This window comes from Oryzias latipes, chromosome 3, assembly GCF_002234675.1.
Source record: "Oryzias latipes chromosome 3, ASM223467v1".
In the NCBI taxonomy this organism is placed as follows: Eukaryota; Metazoa; Chordata; class Actinopteri; order Beloniformes; family Adrianichthyidae; genus Oryzias; species Oryzias latipes.
Window position 1 is genome coordinate 30,930,033 of NC_019861.2, and position 21,696 is coordinate 30,951,728.

Here is a 21,696-nt window from a genome sequence, read left to right on the forward strand (position 1 = left end):
CGAGATCACCAATGTCTCAGAAGCAACTCACTAACCTGCTGTTGTTAGTATCAATCATTCAGGGGGGGAGCAGATTTCATATGATGACGTTATTGACAAGCTTGCATCAGGAAGGCCACAAAGGTTAGGTTTTAGTTAGTGTTTTCTGTTCTTAGTGCTGCAGTTACATTTATTCTAGTGTATTATTAGTGTGATTTGTAGTTTATAATATTTATTTCAGATTATTTGTGTTTATTAAATATTTCCCAACTGTATTTTCAGTTACAATAAATGGACAAAGTGACTCTATTGGGGGGGGGGGCAGAGGAGGGTTTCGCCCGGGGAGTAATTCAGGGTAGAACCGCCACTGATTGAAGACCAAGTGTACCCCCTCAGAATCAAACAAAATGGACTCATATAGTGTGGTGGAATGTGAGTGAATTATTTTTGTGTGTGCATGTGAGAGGTGGGTGCGTCCAGTGCAAACTATGAAGATGGACTCCAAGATGATAGAGGGTAAAAAAAAACAAAAACAAAAATTCAGGCTGGTGTTCAGGTGCCGTCCTGCAACCTGTGATGCTGCTTTGTTGAAGAAAGCTGAAGTAACTACTCAGACTAAAAGAATGTCTTACTATATTGTTCTTCTACATTTGTTTTGCCTTGAATACTTCAGTACTCTGTAAAAAAAAAAAAATCTCAATAACCTTATAAAGTTTTTACTATTGTGTTAAAAGTCACAAATGATTTTTCTGTGATGTAAAGATTTGCTAAACAGCTCTTGGACAAAGTTCCACTAAAATGATTACACTGCCCTTTAAATTGTAATACATTCTCCCATTAAAAAAACCTTTATTCCAAACACATTCAATGACTAGAAAGCTATTTCAAAAAAGTAGAGAGAAAAAAAACCAGTTTGGATGCATTTGAATGATTTGGGTCTAAGTTTTTTATCGGCTTTTGAATTCTCGAGGGCCTTGGAATGGAGTGCTTCTTGATTCTCCTCAAACATAATTCATATGCTGCATCTTTTCAGTGAACATTAAAGATTCACACTTAAAGGAATTGATATGGAATAATCATTGATTAGCATTAGATAACTTTATCACATTAAACCAGTATTTATTGGTACACATTGCAGATCCAGAAAAGAAAACAGCTTATTGATTGTAATCAATACAATTCAGTAAGCATGATAGAAAATTACACAGTGTGAAACTCTTTGGTTGTAATTACCAGAGCTTTGATTATTTCACCACAATAGAGTTTACACATCCACATATTTATAATGTAATCAAATACCTGTTGACCTTTGACTCCTTTTATGTTACGGGGAAATCAGGACAACCCAAATGCAGGAACGAAGATGTATAGGCTTTTGGCAAAAGCCAAGAACACGAAGCACCAAACAGAAAACCACACTGCGACACAGAGCACAGAAACAGGGGAGCTTAAATAGAACACAACAAATTAACTAAAGTGCAGGCAGCTGTGCCCACTTCAGGTACAAACAGGTAAGGGGCGGAGCCTTCCAGGAGCCACAGCCTACCTGCACACAAAAAAACAAAGGAGTGAGAACAAAAAACAAAAGGAAACTGACAGTCATTTTAGCTTCATATTGTGACCATAAGAGGAGATAACTTCTCAACAACAACAAGTAATCTATAATATACTACAGCTTCAAAGTAACTGGGAAAACACTGCTGAAAAACATTATCTCAGCTCCCTTTATCAGATCTTTAATTCAATTCATCATAATTGAGTCTAAACCTCTCAGTTTGATCATCTTTAAGAATTTTCGTTAACAACTAAACATTTTTTACACTGACACAAACTTTGTTGCATTCACACACAACCTATTACGATAGCTTCGATTCATAGTTCATTTGGCTATGGTGTAATCAAATTTTGATTATCTTTCATTTACCTCTATATTACAGTTATTATATTCTGTAATTATTTTACTTGTTTTGCTTTGTGTCAGGGAATACACGCGTAGGACAGTGGTAGAAACTCAAAGATTTAGCAAATAACCTTAAATATGAACAAACTATGAAACAATGAGGAACAGAATATTACAAGAACCATGTAGAGCACCTTTCATCAAGTGTAGAACACAAGGTGCTTGACATAAAAGATACAAACATAAGTTAAAACTATAAAAAAACTTTAAACTAAAAACAACAAACAATTAAAAAGACAAATATAAAATGGTAAGTAAGTAATAGTTTGAGAAGCCGCTGTATAGAACAAAAGATAGAAATGGTAAAAATGAACAAATTATAAACAATTAAAGCCAAAGTTGATTCCTTAATTTATATTTAAAAGATCTTCACAGATGCAGAAACTCTCAGATCCTCAGGTTATCTGATCCACAGATGAAGCTGGCTGGCCGGCTGGCTGGCTGGCCGGCCAGCTGGCCGGATGGATGGATGGATGGATGGATGGATGGACGGACGGACGGACGGACGGATGGATGGATGGATGGATTACCATTCAGTTCAAAGTACCTCTCCAGTGAAAAAAAAAGAAGAAAAAAGAGATGACAGTAGCAAGATAAAAGAAGACATGACAGTAACAGTGTGCAAAAGAAATCACTTAATTACAAAATTATTAAATTACATAATGTACGTTAAGTAATTAAATTAAATTAATTATAAGGCAGGTACCGCCCTACTGTTGGGTATAGCCACTGATTTAATAGCTTTATAGCACTAGGAATAAAAGAGGTTGTTTACCTTTCTGTTTTTCTTGCTGGGATAATAAAACAATGCTGTCAGGGTAACATTGAAAGCTGGAGGACTTAACATGATTGTGTGTTATTTTTTTATTTACTTTCTGAACCACCTGCCTCTCCTTTAAAGAGTTCAGACTCGTTCAATGCCAGTGATTTTTGAACAAACTTTAAAAATGTTGTGCCCCTTTAAGATGAATTATAAAGACATACACAAATTCCTACAGTTTAGTTAGAATTATGGATGACTGTGATCTCACACTATGGTTTTATTTATTATTTTTTTACTTAGCAAAGTTTAAAGGGCCTATACCATGCAAAATCTTTTGTTTGAGAATTTAAGTGTATTATAAAACGGTACTTTGATCCATCCTGCTCTCTCAGCACCAAAATGAGTTGGTTCTCACATTCAGACGTATGAAAGTGAGGAACAGCACTGCCAGCACCGCCCCCAGGTTAACACACACACCTACTTTCTCTGCAGAACTAGCTGTGTTTGGCAAAAACACTGTCATTTTACATGCACAATATGCACATCCATCTTTGCAAAAATTGTTTTGTTTTCGTGGCGAAACGCAGACACGCTGCCAAGGCTGGTTTCAAGTCAACGTCATGAAATGGGCGGCACCCACACGGAGCGAAAGCCAGTGTCTCAGAGATCAAGTGGTCTTACTTCTGCGTAGGAAAATCAGCTGCAAAAACAACTCACATGTATATATGCGAAAATAGTTTGCTCTGAAAGGCTTAAGGAAAGCACGATAGAAGCCCTTCAATAAAAGATTGAGCTGTAAGCATTTATTTTGCTTAAATATCCAAGAAAACATCTTCTGGTAAACTGTGCTCTTCAACATACAGATATTTGTGTTTTTACTGTCTTTAAGCCCTTTTTTTTACATTACACACAACTCATTAATAAAAAAAAAAAAATCTATTTCAGTTTGTTTCAGAAAACCAGTCAAAACCATAACTCTGCTCAAACTGTACCTTTTTGCCCAGATTGTTGAATTTCCAGCTCTTTTAGATCACCGTTGCTTGGCAACAAGTAAGCTTTGTATTCATTTTTGAGTGACACCTTGACCTTGTTAGCATTATTTTTGAGGTTTTTCATACATTTTAGTTTTAGACCAGGTGATGACAAACAGCCAGTGTTCACGTTGTTTGAAATACTGTGCCTTCCATCAAAAATGTGCAATTTCATACTTAAAATTTAAGAAAAGAAAGTAGCAGAAAATCCTTCAGCACCAGTGAAATGCAGTTTTGTGACTCTGCAGGGGTGACAGGAATGCCTTCAACCAAGCTGATCCTGAAGATTTCCCAGGAACAACTTTTGGGAAAATGCTTATTTTCCTTCTTAGGGACCCAATAGAGCCAATAAAGAAATCAGAAAAAAATGGGACAAATACTCTTGTGATGTCTTTAAAGAAAGCTTGCTTTCCCATAAAATTATTAGATGTTGCATAGCAAGGGATCACTGCACTGACAATGAAAGCTGCTCTGTCTCACCGACTCAAATCTAAGCACAGTTTCATTTTCTTCAGCATCATTCCACATCAATCCTTTAAGTGGCCCAAAAATGTGATAGAAAAACAAAAACACATCCAGTTTTATTAAAAAAAAAAAAAGCAAAATAATATCATAAATATATTTGGTTTTATTTAAATTATTTTAAAATAACATATGTCACATAATTTATCCATTTACCTTTTTTGAAGGGATATTTTTAAAGTGTTTCACAAATGGATTTTTCTATTTATAGAAGTGCGTTCATCCAAAACTTAATTATAATAAAAATCATATATATTATTAAATTATCAGTTTTAAATTTATTATGTACAAAAACGTTTGCCAAAATAAATCTATACAAATGTTGGCTGTAACACTTGGTTTTACCTTTACAAGGACAACTTCACACAAAAATTTCTAATTAATGCAATGCTTTTGAGTGACATGAAAATAAATTACTGCCACAGTCTTTTGTTACCACCACATACTGTGTTGTAGACGGGTGGACTAACATGACGCTTATTCATTTAAACCACCCTCTGAGCTGTGCCACAAAAACATTTTAAAATGTAAGGAGCTTCAATGAAATTCAAAGTCACAGTAGACTAATGATGAGCTTTTAACATTTTTGTATTTTTTTAAATTGGCAAAAAGAAGGTCATCTTTTTTTTCATTTGGGGTGTGTTTTAGAGCTTTGCAAGTTTATAAAAATTGTTATTTTTTATCTTGTTTTAAAATTATAATCACTTTTCTCCTTAGATTTGTAATATCTTAATAAAAAGTTAATTAAAGGTAATAAAAGTGTAAGCAGCTGCAGTCAACTAGTCTAGCATGTTAATGCTCCCTCCAGGCACACCTCTATGCTCAAAACATTTATAGTTTATTTTCATGACTTTTTAGAGGGTCTGGTTTAAGCTATTACTGGGATTGATTACTCTAATAAAAATATTTAAATACGACCAAAACAAATTTAAATGACCCACAAAATAAACTAGATTCAACTGAAATTGAATACATAGCTTTTACAGCTGAACATTTTTAACTGGTGTTTCCGACTTTATAACAGACATAAAAGGTTTTAAAAAAATTGCCACAGTGGATATATATATATATATATATATATATATATATATATATATATATATATATATATATATATATATTTTTTTTTTTTTTTTTTTTTTTTTTTCCACTGTGGCAAATTATATATAAAATAAATAAAATCCCCCCCAAGAAAGATTTTCTTCTGCTTACAGAAGAAAAAAAAAAACACTCTTGTGCACAAACAGGATTTTAAAAAGCAACACATTAACATATTTAATGGACCCTGATAGTTCCACCATTAAACCCTGTTTAAGTAATTTACTTCTGTTTTATTTAATCGTTTTATAAAAGCTCATGTACATATTTGTGCAATTAGAGCTCTTCAACTTTTTGGGAATAAGCAGAGAAGACCATCTACATTGCTTGAAATGCTTATTATTTTCCACTTAGCTGATAATCAGCTTTCTATCCAGAAAAAAAACTGCAGATTATACGTCTCCACAGATTTCTTCATGGTAATAAATAAAAACACAAAGTGTTAAGATGTGTTGTGATGGAAGTCTTATGTAAGTTTTGATTACTGCATGTGGGTTAAAGTACAAATAATTGCACAATTCCCATTAGGAAGTCTGCAAAAAGAAACCACAAAACCCATTTTTCCTTAAGTAAATGTATTTAGAAAGACTTTTAACCCCCCCACCCTCAGTGAGAATAATGAAAGTGTTCATGGTAACGTGACAGCTTATACGCTTAGATCCCTCAGGGTCATTTAACAGAATGAAATGGCTGTCTTTGTCCCCATACATCAACTTAAGAGAGGGATTTTCAGATGCATTAAACCCCACATGTTTTAAAATGATGACAAATGGCAGCCCCATATATTACTTATGGATGCGCTCTGAGCTCAAGCAGTGTCTTCTGTCACTGATCAGGATTTTGGCAATACTATAGGTCAAATATATATATATATATATATATATATATATATATATATATATATATATATATATATATATATAGTAGTGGTGGATAAAGAACAGAGGGAAGCCGTTGTGGTGGATGTGGCAGTGCTAAGTGATGGGAACATCAGGAAAAGGGAACATGAGAAACTGTAGAAATACCAGGAGGAGATGCAGAAAGCATGGAAAGTGAAGGTGACAGTGGTGCCTGTGGGCAGTAACCCCCAAGCTGGAGGAGTGGCTACAACAGATACCTGGAAAGACCTCAGACCTCTCAGTCCAGAAAAGCGCAGTGCTAGGAACAGCTAAGATACTGCAGGATCCTCAAGCTCTTAGGCCTCTGGTAGAGGACCCGAGCTTGTGTGAGCAACCACCCGCGGAGGGTGAGAGGGGAGTGTTTATTTTATTTTATTTGCTCCATGTCCTCCGACCATCCGTCCATATATGTGTGATGTCACACTGTACTGTCCCAATTTTCATAAAGCAATTTAGACCATGCATGTTTGCAGGCTTATTCCATTCTCACAGTTTTGCTGAGAATGCATGTGATGGTAATTGAGTGTGTAATGGTTCAGTGCTCAGGCTATGGGAAGGGTTCTGGGAAGGAATCTTGAGGGTTTCAACTCCTCATTAAAGAACATGTTCAGAAGGAAAGATGACAGTAACTGAAATTACTCTGAAATGAATAGACTTTAATGCTCTGATGACAGAGAAAATTCACCATCAAGTTGCAGAGCTAAAACTCAGAAAGCTAAGTAGCAGTAAGTAAAAAAAAAAAGCTATTTTTGTTTGACCAACCACAACATCTCTCATCCAATGTCTCCTTACAACGAAATACAGAATACTATTTTACTCTGTGGTTTCAATAATGGGGTTTTCTTCTACTTCAGGGTGATTCTTATAACTAATTGCACTCATCTTCCAGTGAACTTGTGAATATTACCAACTGGAGGACGTGCTTCTTGATCCTTAAGCTGTTTGCAGATTGGTAATAAAGAGTGCTAAGCTGATTTGAGTGTGCCTTTTAAATGTTCCGCTGTGTGCCAGGGGAGCTATAAAACCACATCACTGCTCATGTGAGACATGTTTTTGTGCAGTGCCAGAAATCACAGCTTAGTCTTTCCTGCAGATTAGTTTGTCCCTGAATGCCTGTAAGATATATTAGAGAATGTACCATGGGTGGATGAATGGATGGGCAGATAGTACAGACAGAGAGATCAGCAGACTGTTAGACAGATTATGTTTTTGCACAAACTGATGAAACAGCTGCTACAGCTGTTCTCAATTAAAAGGTGATTGAAGTTCAAGGATCCAAAAAGCTACAAGTCCAATGTTTGAAAAACACATGTGAAACAAATCCTATGCCCTTTGGTCAACTGGGATCAGTGGATGCAAGAAAACAATCCCAGAATGGCATATGTAGAGAAAAGAAATCCCATTATTGCATGGCGAACATATTCATTGGTTCCACTGCAGAAAAAGTTGATAAAGTAAAGTTTTCCTTTTTATTGACCACTTAAATCCCCACCATACCACAAAAAAAGGTCTATTTTAAAAGCATCCATCTCCCACAATAGCAGAAGGAAGATGTTTCCCTCAGATCTATCTATTTAGTTCTTTTCATCCTTACCTCTTACAGTGAATGTTTCAGCCTTTGGGAGATTGAATATGTGACCTTATAAGCTGGGTCACAGACAATCGAAAAACCTCACAATGCATTATAATAAAGCTGCTTCCAGCCTCACTTGACTCATATAATCTTATGGTCTAAATAAGAGGTCTGTTAGAAGTGGAAGCCCGCCTGTAGTGCTCTCATCAAGTCGACACACACTTACCTGCATGGAAGTGTCCCCACCGGGAGCAAACAATGAATACTAATGAGTTTGTTAAATTTGTTGGCCCCAAACGTGAGGGTGAAACCATCGATAAGGCATACAGAATAATATATGGACTTTGGATAGAGGCCCTTAAATTACCTCATGTACAAGTGGTTGTCTTAGCTAAACGGGATTGATTCCGCTTATGTATGTGTACGTAAAAGCACAGATCCACAGTGAGATTCAGGTCTGTGATTTCACCGAGCCATTGCAGTATGTGTGGCTTCAGTGTTGAGCTTTTAGAATCTTTGTCTTCCTCAATGGTTCTTCATTTTATTCTAAATGTTTTAGACAAATTCTATATGGATTTATTTCGACATTCATCTTAATTTGAATTGGATTAATCCTTCTTTTCATAGTTAAAGACCCACTCTGATTAAATTTGTGTTTTGGTGTTTTTAACATGTTTTTGTGGCTTTCTGCTGATTATGGAGGATAAATATAACAAAAATTAAGCTCAAAACTGCATTTATGAGTGTCTCTGTAATGAAGTTGTTGTTTATCAGGAGCAGACCAAAAAAAATATTTGAAAAAGAACCTATTTGTTGCACTAAAAATATGCTGGGTGGGTCCCAGGCACTCCACTGTATCTCTTTGTTTTTCGTGTCTGAGCTGGTATCTGGTCCAAACTGTACAGCCGGACAGCTCCAATTTTGCTCGCCATTTTTGTTGCACCGGTAATGTTAGGTTGGGGGTGTGAGGGGCTGTAAGCTAGCAGGACGGCATGAAATCAGAGATCTCTTAAGAACGAGGGGGGGATGGGGGGCAGTGTTGTGCTGCACCAGCGCTGCAGAAACAGTTTTAAAAACAACACAGCTTTTTTATCAGCGCTCCACCAGGAACACTTTTACACTAGATCAAAAGATGATCAGAATGCGACTCTGAATTTATATCAGCGAAACAGCAAAACAAAAGTAACAAAACAAAAGTAACTAAATAAAAATGTCCACTAGCATATCATCTACAAACCTTAACCTCTCAGGTATAATCAGCCACAACTTTCCACCATAGCAGAGATCTTGGGATTATGATTCCTGACTGACTGTGAAAAAAATGGAATTCATTAACTGCACTGATTTGGGAACTGATTGAATTTTAACATTTTTTAGTGTTTTATTGTTTGAGTGTCAATGTTACAAGCCATAATTATTTTGTTTTGCTGCTGCCTTCATTGTAGCATTTGTTTAGTTTTGGTTCAACTGCTCTTAAATTGAAATTAATGACGATGGGAGTAACAGGATATATGGCCAACTGTTGGAAGTAAAACACATAATGTGCACAAATGGGTTGTCTGACCTAGCGCTGGTTTTCAACAATTGTTTATCTCTCTAACGTGTTTTTGAGTGCTTAATCTTCATAATGCTTCTTTAATGTGCCTCTCACCTCAGAAATAAACAACACCAGGTGGAAAAGGAAGTCACAAACACAAAGGAAAACAACACATTGTGATCATAACTATGAGGTATTAAATTTGGCTTGGAGGCTTTGGCTGTAAAGCTAACCTCCTCTGGGTCATGAAATGCTCTACAGTGGCAAAGTAAGCAGACCATAAGGGAGAGCTGTCACTGCACAATCAGAACCCTAAAGTCTCCACATTTTCTTTTTTTGTTGTTGTTGTTGCTTTTTTTTAAATTTGAAGTTAATTAATAGGTTTTTCAAATATTTCAAGATATTTTTATTCCTGCTACCTAACCTCTATAGTCCTGCCTACGGCTCCTCCACAAACCTCCCACTTTGACAGTATACAATATTCACTAAAGCTTTACAAAAGCCGTCAGCTACTTATAGAATTCAGGCTCAACCGACACGCATCAAAGATTTTCCTCTGATATTCACAATCTGCTGTTGCTCATATAAACGAAGAGCATATCAATGAGGAGCATTGATTGTTCTCTTCACATATTTCACCAGCCACTATCACAACAATAATCATGATGCTGCAGTTCAGAGAGAGAGAAGACGAACCACTTCAGTGAAGGTGCCTGAGAGGCTCAGACATTCTCAGGAAGTAAGAAAATCACAATAATGAGTTGTGATCCTCAGGGTTAGTGAGACTGATGTGCTGCAAAGCTTTTTATAACAAGTCAATACATGAAGTGATGTTAAGCCTTCATGACGGTGAAGTTGCTGCAATCAGGACAGGTTAGATTGAGGTTGTTCTCCTGCTGCACAGACAATGAAGAAAATGGCTGAAAGCTTTTTAATCACGTCTAAACTTTTGAGATTTTAAGTGTAAAGACTAGTTCTATGTTTTTTATATATCTGCTCTGATCATCATTTGATCTATTTCAAAAGCATCCACAGTTTTTTTTTTTTTTATCGTGATGCAGTTTTTAGGCACAATTAAAAGTCTGTGTTTTGTCTGGAACTGCCTCGACATGGGAATCCGCAAAAAGACAGCAAACATAAACCCTCCTGTGCTAAGCCCTGCATTTGTCCTATAGAAACATGCAGATATGCTACAGTACTATGCGGTTTAAATTTTGCCTCTGAGTTGTGGGCAGGACTTTTGGCATAGAAAAGCTGTGGTCTTTACTTGACGTTTTTACAGACATCTCTGTCATGGTGCCTCTGTCAGACTCCTCCCCCTCCCCTCTCTGCTTGGCCTCATTCACCTCAGCTGCATCCACTCAACTCATCAGCCTGCCAAACCTTCATGAGGAGCTCCACGACCAGGATTCAACGCCAGTTCGTTGCCTCTTATGGCGCTTAGTCTGGCCTCTCTTTGTCGCATGTTATGTACCTCTCGTCTTTGCCTCACAAACTCTTTGTCCCGTTCCAGGAAACCTATTCCCACGAGTGGACGTCTAAGCTGACACGCCGAGCAGAAACTCATCCGAACTCACCTTCCTCTCAGTGAAGCCTTGTCGAACGCCACGCCACCTCACGAGCCATAGCCGGACCTCCAAGCTACGTTTTGAGCCATGGACGTTCCTCTGGTTTCGCCTCAGACCCACGGACCCTCTCCAGCCACGTCGCCTCCCTGTCGCATCAAAACAACCTCACCAGCGGAACAAATAAATCTGTTACTTACCACTACTCACCTCCTGTCCTCCTTCCGGGTTCCAGCATCTGGGTCTGCCTAGCCTAGCTAGCTATGACAATGTCATGACTAAACCATTATAAAACCCCGGAAGAAGTACGAATAAACCACGCAAAAAACACCAAAATCTTCATAGAAAATGAGCCATGTGGGACTATTGTGCTGTTTATATGCAATATATTAGTGATCTGTGCATAAATTATATAATTTGAACATGATATGTGTGCCTTTTACATGTTCCAAAAAATGAACATCAGTGGTACATGTGTGAAAAGTTCATTAAGCATACATGGACATGTGTGGAACGGTCGTGGAAAGGCACAAATGTGCATATGCACCTTGCAGAAATCATGCACAATTACATTTGATTGTCATAATTCCACATAAACTACTTTAAATACGGATAAACTGCGTAATCCTCAACCGACCAAAATTTTTCACTAACTAAGAACTGAACAGCGGAAACCCTCTACAGACATCTGCGCACATCGACAAATGACGAACGATAAAAACACAGATGAATTATGTGTATCACAATGTAGTGAAGTTTCATACGTGGATAACGTGCAAACCAAGATGGTAACCATGATAAGCACTACAGTCACTCTTGTGAGCAACTTAGCCTGCCAACGGTTGAACGGCATGAACTTATTTATCTTAACCTAACAGATTTTCAGAACAGCCTTTCATCCAAGGCTGTTATGTCTTTTTTGCCCTCCTATCTAAAAACCTGACAGTTTCTCAGCCTGTCGAGCAGAACAGCAGCTGCCATAACAACTAAGCAAAGATGGATTCTGATTGAAATACCTGGGCTGAAAGAGCAGCGAGACCCATTTTAATAAGAGCTGCTTTGATCATCATTCTATGTGGACAAGCCTTACCCATGTCAGTTAATTTAGCTATAAAACAACACCGCCATGAACTATTTCTCCACAAGGGTCAGCATATTTAAGTGGTCTTACTGATCTCACATCAAATATTTATTCTGCTTAGGGAAGCAAGTTGCTGGAAATTTGAGAACTACTAGGAGTGAAACCCTGGAAAACAAACTCTGTGTTGTGTTGTGATGCATATCTTCGCTCGTTTTAAAACCTTCCATTCGATAAATAAATGCGGATGAAAATCAAAGTCTGGATTAAACCCAATTTTAACCTAGAAACATAAAACTGTGATTTTAATTTAAACGTTGGGGAAAGAGGCCCAGATTTTATACCACTAACAATTTTTTCTCTAAGTTTTAACTCAGTTTCAAAAACATGTGGGGTTTGGTTCTTGGTGCACACCCAGACATTTTCATTTTGGTATTCATGTCAGGAGACCGAACACACAGGCTGCAGGACCATGCACCATTCAGAAAACTTCCATTGCTTCTGCATTCTGACTTTATTTTACCCTTGAAGTAGATTTTTAGGGAACAGGTATGTCAAGAAGATGCGGGAATTTTGGTAATAGAAAAACCAACAACAGCATTTGACAACAAATAACTGAAATCCACAATTTTAAAGGGAAAATTAACTCGAGAAGAAATAAATGAATGCAATATATTAGTGGTGTCACACCAGGTGTCAAACTGACACCTGGTGTGATTCAAGAAGCAGAAACAGAGTCTAAAAGACTAAACTATAAACACAAAAAACTGAGGATGAGTAAAACAACAAAAACAATTAAAAAGCTAAACTAGAAACACGTCCTTACAGCATGACATGACACACCAGCAGGTTCTCCAAGAGTCTGAACAGTCCTAGACGGGCTCCACTACAGACGTCTGGAAGTCAGCATACGCCTGTAAAAGAAAATACTTTACGAATTTTTCACAGAGTTTGATCTGGCTGGCAGAACATACACCATGATCGTTTTGGTATCCAGTCGATGTACAAAAAAATCCAAGTGGAAGGATGTTCATTATTTATAACTCCTGAATATGAATACATCAAATAATTGCCAAATACTTTCAAATATTAGGAATTACGATTATTTTTCTCTTTAATGAATTCCCAATATCAGTAATATCAATATAATGTTTTCTTTGAGATGTGAATAGTATTAAGTATTATCCAGTGGGTGATTTGGTCAGTTTTTCCTCAGAACAATGTTAGTTTAAGTTAGAAAATATTGACATGACTGCTCATGTTTTTCAACATGGTGTAATTGTGTTATAAAGAATAATGATAAGTATGTTTGCATCCTTTAGAATACAAGAAGTCATTGAAAATTATAGCAACAGATGAGTTATTCTCACCATAAAGTTTTGAAAATTAGCAAAAAGTTTCACAGGAGCAGCCATTTTGAAATGCGCGGGAAAAGCCCTTCTACTGCCCCTAGTGGAATCAGAAAGAACTACAGAGCAGAAAACATGGACCAAGTTATATCCAATAGGTTTTTAAGGAAATAGATGGGCATCTGTCTAATCAAATATGATACTGATGGCTATATATGGTCAAAACTTCCTACCAATTAGATAAAAATAAAACATAAACTGGTCAATGGATGTAAAGGATCAAAATTGGGCTGGAAAAGCTGGTGAGAACTCAACAGATTCATACAGTTCTCCATGTTTAAAAAACAGACGTATGTATATACATATTTATCTCACAGCATGTTATCGTGTCGTTCATCTGTTTTGGTCTCATACTGGAATCTATTTGAACAGGAAATCCTAGTCAGGAGCAAAATTGAAGCAGAAGCATTGGAGTTATTTTTCATAAAGTATTTAGATATGAAAAATGAATTATTTTCACGTACAGTCCAGCAGGTTTTTTTTTTAACATATACATCCCACAAGTAAAAACGGATAGACTGTTTTTTTTGTTTGTTTTTTTTGACATCCCTTCAGAGCTTGAACTTAGAAGCACAGTCGGAGGTGAGGGATGTCAACCTGTGGGGAAATTAGGTTTTTGAGCACTCAAGTCCCAATCGGTATATTTTCTCTGCTGCTCAAGTTGCATCCTGTCAACTGGCAGCATACTGTAGCACTTTTCAGCAAAAGTTAAGTGTTATAAATATTTAAAATGTTTGAAAAAATTAGCCTAAAAATGATACGACACATCTTGTAGTGCAGTAAGCATAAGTACCTTCAAAGTCTAAAATAATTTGATTCAAAATGAAACTTCTTAAGAAATCACTCTCTGCAATTTTCCTCTTCAAGCCTCAGTGCCATTTCAAATTACTTTTGTGCATCTCATTTTGTGCAAATTATTTAGCTCTGTGTTGAAAGATTTCACCTCGACTCTTCGCTGCATCTCTTTTTCCTTTTAAAAGTTGAGGCATTTAGAAGTTTGGATGCTTTTTATGTTTTCTCTCTTGTCAAGTTAGAAAATAAATTACAGTTACAATTGGTTTCTAATAAGAGCGATGTGTTAAAATGTATTAAAAGCTGTCACCGAATCCTTTCAGTCTGAGAGTGCAGCAGCTCTTTTGGACTGGAGACAGCTGCAGTTTCCCTCTGTGGTTTGTCTACTTTTCTCTGCTTTACTCTTCTGAGTCTTTGTTCTACAGAAATGCTCAAGGGAGCGTCCTCGCTGCCTGTTTATAGAAAAGTATTCTAAAAAAGAAAAAGCCATTTCTTCCATGTTTTCACCTTCGACGCCACTGAGGAGACATTGGCTGCGGCTTCTAGGGAGGTTTGTGTCCGCTGACTGAAGCAGGTGGAATTTTTATTTTGTCTTTGAAAGGTTTTGGGGCTTTCAGACAGAGCTAAGCCAGCACACCCAGCTGTAATGGTCTTCGTGCTTGCATGGTTGCCCTTGGCATTAGATCCAGACCTTTATTACCCTGCAGGAAGCCAGTTCATTACAGCCACGCTCCTTTCTTCTACAAACTTTTTATTTCTTCTCTCCCTTTACTTATTACCAGGGATCATCAAAGAGAGTTGAAGGGCTGAACCGTTCTGGTCATGTTACATTTCTTAAATTAGCCAGGGCACAAATCAGGCACATCTTCCAGTTGAAAATAAAGTCAAATAAAATTGGTAGCATCTACTTTCGGGGTTGGTTTGACACAAATACGTTTGAATTGTTTTAAATTCTAATCCGAAATGATGAGAATAGATCCTGAAATAACAGACTGGTACCTCAGATTAATTAAAACTTGGGGGCGAAGAGGAAAAGAGATCAATGAAACCAAGTGACGTCGTCTGTGTAACCATGGGTAACTGCTGCTGCTGTTATTTCTGTGTAACTATTTTTGTAAAAACATTAATAATCTCTGGTGTCTGCTGCTCTGTGAGTCATCAGAGGCGGTGTTACTGCTGAAGAATCCGGGAGCAAGTTTCATAAGGGAGCAAGATAGATCATTAGATAGAGGAGCTTACTAAAAAGATAATAACAGATTTCCCTGACATTTTGAAGGTTTCAAAGGCTGCCTGGTGGATCAAAGTAAGGATGAAATACAATGCAGAGAGAACACACACATACCCTTCACCAAATGGAAGAAAGTACCTCCTCGCAGAGTCTTGATGGTATGAGTGCGACACTGTATTTTGGGACACGTAAGCTGATGTACATAACAGCTGCAGAAATCGCGCTTGTTAAACAAAACGAACAACCTGGTGGCTAAGATCAAGGCAATGCATGGAAAAACAAAGCATATAAAAATGAAGCAAAGAAAGCAGCTATAGACAAAGGCCTTGAAGAAAAAGGAACAATCTGTCCACACAGGAGGAGGCACAGGAGACTTTCAAAGACTCGCAGTTCCACATATTCTTCTGAAACAAAAGAAAGATATCAGGATGTTTTCCACTGAGCCCTTCAACATGTACTCTCAAGAGGTCAGCCTGAACAATAAAGCATATTGGAAAATCTAGAAATATTATATAAGACCAATTTATGACAGGTGAATCTGGGAGCTAAAGTTAAATTTTTAATGAAGTTCAGCTGCATCTTCGACTGTCCTTATGCATGCAAAAGCAAACATTTAATAAACATTCAGCTTGTGAGGTGACAGGCTGGTGCTATATGATCAAAGAGAGATCTCTCCTTTGCATGCTGTCTGCTCTCCCAGGGTGATGAAGAGAAATAAAGCAGATGGAGGTTTTCGGATTGTCAGTCAACCTTACAAAGCTGGTTGGAACTTTGGAAAGAGGATTCACAGATGTAAAGTTTTTAAGAAAAATCCATAATCGGAACATATCAGACTAAGAAAGCAAAGTGGCAATGAGGAATGATTTTATAGATTTTACATTTGGTTTGAACTGTTATTGTTCCTTTATGAGCATTTATTGATTGACTTTTTTGTCTGATAAAAATGAGAAAATTCATGGATATGATCAAAAAATGTTAAATTTGTGTTCTTGTGTAAACTCACAACATCAAACATCCTGAGCTTGAAGTTAACAGTTTCCATACGACATTACAATCAGGAGAGTACAATGGCTGTGAAGTACAAAACACACTAACAAATCACTAAACGCAAAAACATATTAAAGATCACGTCAATTAAAAAAGCAAAACAACGAATTAAAAAACATTAGAAATCCGAACCAAATTCCAGAAACCAAAATGTGAAGAAGAAAAAAAAATTTCAAACACAAAATTAATTTCCAGAAATCAAAGTGAAATGTTAAAAAAATACAATAAAAAACAAAAATAGGAAACTAAAAAGGCATATTATGAGACATCCCTGATTGGTTAATGGCACTTAAGTTTTGAAGAAGAGGGAAAGCAGACGGAAGCTTTGCCTGAACTGTGGTAAAGAGTTAATTGAGCAATCACCAAACTTCGTGGGAGTGGACGGAGGTTTAAAGGAATATTGTCTGTCGGAAAACTGCCATGCCAAATGATTTTCGGATAAAAAAGTGAGCAAATGTCATCATCCAACAGTAATGTCTCAGAGTACCTACCTTTGGTTTCTTATTTTGCTCCATGCTTTAATGTTCACTTTGACTTCTGGGAATTACTCTTGTTTTTGGAACAGTTTGTTATTTATTTTGTATAATTTTTTTGGAGCTTGGATTTTTTAATCATTGATTTGCTTTTTTACATAGTGTTAGATGTAATTTACACTTTAGTGTCACCGTATACTGCTTAACGTTTGCTGAGCTTCATTTGTCAGATGTAGTAGATTTAGACCATCGTGCATAAATTACGCTTTAATGTCAAACAAAACAACATTGAAATGCAAAGCACTGTCCTGGAATTAAAATTATTTTCTGAATCTCAGTCCTCACGTACAGTACATTCAGTTGGGGCAAAATCAATACTTGAATCACAGATTCACTTGAATCACAGATTCAAGTCTTACACGACTGTTTAAGGGTGTGGACAGGAGTCTTTTATACAGAAGACCAGTTCAAACAGGTTACCAGTACCACAGGTAACGAGTAAAGGATAAAAAAGCTTCTTAAGTAAGAAGTGACGGTCTGTAAAGGACAGAATTCTTGTTTGTTAGTTGGAGCTAAATACTTTTTCCTTGCACTATTATGCAAGTTCATGGAAAAACAATTTATACAAAGGGATTTCCCGGAACACCTTTGACATTTTGTTTTGTTTTTACATTTAAATCTACGATGAACATCAAAGACTTTCAAAGTGAAACAACTTGCAGAATCAAATCCTGACAAATAGCGGTTTTGCGTCTGTGTGAAAAGTTTTAAATTTAGCTAGTATGTGGATTTAGTTGAAAGTTCTTCAGCGAAAAATTTAAAGCTACACAGATTTACAAGATTAGAACCAGCACATTTTAACAGGGATTAATGCAATCTGTATGTGCATTTACAAAAAGCATGTGGATAATTATAGAACTGATTAAGTGTATCTCTCCTACTAGGATTTATAAATTTGCAAAAGTTTGAAAAGGTTTCTAGGCTTTTAAAAACACAAAATGGAGGCATTAAGAAAGAATAATTTATTTAATCTATTCTGACTATCACTGTCTGCCATGCTTATATCTCTAAACAGCAAATCAGCATTAATGACAATTACTGTAACATTTTTTAAAAGCTTAAACTCTCATCAAGGTGAAAAATAAAACACGTCTACAACAAAACTCAAATATTACTCTTTTTGGCTGAGTTTAATGGAGGTAATATTAAAGTAAGCCCATACCAATTTTGCTATTAAAAGTTTTAACCAAGCAGGTCAAGCAGAAAATTGAACAACCTGATTGATGGCAAACACTTTAATGATGATAAATAATTGCTTGTGGCTCTAAGGCATAACTAAATATATACATGGAGTGTTATTGCTGAGATAAAAAAAGGAGTTTCTTTGAAGAGTAAAAAACAAAAATCCCTTAAAGAAAGCTAATCTTGTAGTGCCTCTTTTTTTAAAACTCCAGGAAAATGAAGAGAAGGTCTTTTACCTGGCAGCTGACAAAGTGGCCTTGAAAGACAAGGCTGAATTCTCCCGTTGGCCTCACAGTTAGCCCAGCCTTGAGCTGCCTCAGGCTCTCGCTTGTGCTTTCTGTTCCCATTTCTTGCTGCTGATGTATATTAAATGACATAGGTCTTCATAAGTGTCATTGTCTCACTGGTCCGATGGAGACCAATATGTGCCCTCGTTCACCAGCTGCGGCTATCCATTTATCGCTGCAGGGATTCTCTGAGAAGAACTGGGCTTTCGGGGTGTCGAGGTAGTAAAAACCAAGATTTCATAAGGAATCCACTGTCCTGAAAGAGTTTGGGGTCAAGAAAAGTGCACAGTGTTTTTATCACGTTAGAACATTACTTTGAAAAGTTAAAACAATACAGATTATGTTGTCTGAAAGACACACAAAAGAAACTCTATCATGCCTGGTTGTCTGCCATTAGCCAGTGAAAAAGAGTGAAGTAAAATTGATTCTTTTTTTTTCTGGGGAGTCGAGTACTGTCAGAATTTGGTCGTGTAGGATCCAATAGAGATGGTCTGCTCGAGTGGGCGGCTCGATTCTTTATCGATCTTTCAAAACAGAAGTGTCATTGGTGGCGTATCGAGCACTTGCTTCAGATTGTTTATGATCACGTGACTTTCCGAATAAAGCTTTATTTCATCACTCACGTATTGCAGAGTGCCGACCATTCACGCCAGTTTGAATTCAGAGCAGGGTTATCAGTGCGTCCGATCTTCCAGAGAGACGTCGTCACTCATCCTTTGTTTGAGGCATTAAAACAATAGCGATGAGTCGGTCTCGGATAGTTTTTTCTCTATAAGTTGTACGCTTGTTACGAACCGAGCACGAGGAAGAGAGATAGACACAGACAGGTGCTACAAGAATAAACAGAAAGAAAAGTAAAAAAAACGAAGCAAAACCTGGAACCATTTCCCTTTTTGAGAATCTAACCGGCTCCACAAGCAACCTGCACCTGAGAACTGAGAGAATCTTGAAACCAGAGAAGATCATTTCTGACTGAAACTGAGACTCTTGGTTATTTTAAATGCCAACTTTTATTGGGATTGATTAAAAATTGTGTTGTGGTTGCAGTGTTTTGTTTTATTTCACTTTCAGTTTGTTTAAAAGGAAAACGTAATGAAAAATATATATATATAGTTAGTATTCTAGTTTTTTGTATTTTATAATTTATTTTTTCACATTTTATCTGCAGTGAATAAATAAAAGTGTATTTATATAAATCACATTAAGAAAAAAACAGTTTTTTTTACCTCAATAATTCACTTTGTGCACAACGTTATATTATTGTTGATAGTAAACTAATTACAGCAACAAAAAAATCTGAAGAACTGATTGGGAGCTGACATCTTTTTAGTGAAGAAGAGACCATTCTCTATAAGAAGAGCCAGAATTCCCATTACGATACGATGGAATGAGTCTTTTCCTGCATTGTTGCTGTGGTCACTTTCCTTTATAAACAAGGGGACATTTTTTAATTTGAGTTTGGTAGTACTTTTCATTTACTGACATTTGGAATCAGACATAGATTTACAATCCTAACATTATTTTAAATAATAATAAATGTATCCTTGTCTGACTTTAAAGGTTCGACAGATAAATAAATTAAATAAAACACCAGTAAAACTGATATTTTTTTAATATTACAATCAACGTGATTCCACAGTTTGAGCAACTTCATTAGCAGCATCCTCATAGGCAGGTGCTTGTTCAATGTTTAGAAGAGCGAACTTGGTGTGTGAGAACAACTGTAGCAATAAATCCATATTAGTAGTAAAGACTTCTGGCTTTTGTCTCTTAAAATCAAAGGCTCCTCTTCTTCCTCACTTCCTCTTTTCTGCACTCAAAACATGTTCCAAACACGTTTTGTTTTTTATTAACTTTGCTAGCTTGAGAGTTTTAATTTAGCGATCGGTGCAGCCACTTTGAGAAAGTAGTGGAGATATTGTCAACACGTGACCGAGCGATTTGACCAGCGTCAAGAATGAGTCGGATGTGGGGAGGAAAATCCAGTATTTTTCCCAAATAAAATTCCTCCATGATCAGATTATAAATAACGGGGGGAAAAAATGTGATCTTTTTTTTTTTCTCAGCCGCCCAGGAGTAAGGAACCACTGCACTAGAAAGTTGACCAGACTCATTTCCAAAGCCAGAGACACAGCTTCCAAGAAAGACAGTTACATTTATGTACTGCACTGACAAATAATGTAAGAATGTGTCTCAAGGCCTTTTGGATGTTGTAAATCTGACAAGGAGTAGACTGTGCAGCCATTTGACCCCTGGACCCATTTGATGAGAGGGTGCTGGACAGAGTTTGATCTGGGGAACAGAGACACAAACTGTGTCAAGTTGATGTAGTACATTATATGGGAGGTCCAATGTGAGGTCATCTCACTGCGCTCAGGCTAAGTCAATATAGATGGAAGCAGGGATCTTCCATGACATGTTGGCTGTGTGTCCTTCACCACTGTTTTTTAAGCTGACCGCACCATCTGTCACTGTGGAGGGGCCGGCACAGCTCAGTGACCCAAACACTGTTGCACATCACCAGCATGCACGCCGTCTCAGCTGAAAAGGATACTGTAAGATAACCCAGCTAATGCATCACCATTACACCCACATTAGACAAAAATCTTGGATGCGTTGCACTTCAGTGTGGCCCATCATTTTTTATTTCAATGAAATGTGAAAGCAAGACTAGAGACAAGGCTATTTACATGTCCAGTGCCCTGGCAAGGTAACTGCTTGGCTTTGACTTGACAGGGTCAGCCTGCTTTGACTTTGTCGTCTCTTGGGACGTCATTAAATTTCAGTTTCAAGCACCTGAGCCTCTTTTAGGGATCTGATCACGTCTCTCTCTCGTCTCTCTGAGCCACAATGTGATGGCTTCTTTTCATACTCAAAACAAACTCACAAAAGTGGAAGTCTTCCTTTTCTATAGGCTGCAGACATCTTTATAGAACTATGGCAGAAATCTGTTGAAGGCGTGTAGAGCAGATCTCTGAAGACATGATGTGCATCAGGTGTATCCCACTAAAACATTATTGCTGTTTTAGTGCCTCAGGATGTAGTTGAAGTATTACCTCAACATCACCAAGCCACATTTTAACTAAAAAAGCATGAAAATATCACACTGAAAGACCACATCAGGATTTCAACCAGCAGCTTTATGCCATCAGTCACTTGAGCTCATGTGCGCTGCATGCATTTTTTTTCTTTAAAGCATGCTTCTAATTTATA

At 37.0% G+C, this 21,696-nt stretch overlaps 1 long non-coding RNA gene across 2 annotated transcripts in view; it reads right to left on the reverse strand.

Annotated features, from left to right (window-relative positions):
• Nucleotides 1-1,073: 1,073 nt before the first annotated feature.
• Nucleotides 1,074-21,696, reverse strand: part of LOC110013896 — a 40,090-nt gene continuing 19,467 nt past the window's right edge. The window contains exons 2-4 of one of the 2 annotated variants that reach the window (XR_002289040.1): nt 12,832-12,919; nt 10,940-11,076; nt 1,074-1,525 (exon numbers count right to left, since the gene is read on the reverse strand). This is a non-coding gene — a long non-coding RNA (uncharacterized LOC110013896). Of the gene's footprint in view, nt 1,526-10,397; nt 11,077-12,831; nt 12,920-21,696 lie in introns of those variants that run through there. The other variant, XR_002289039.1, reaches the window with a different exon arrangement.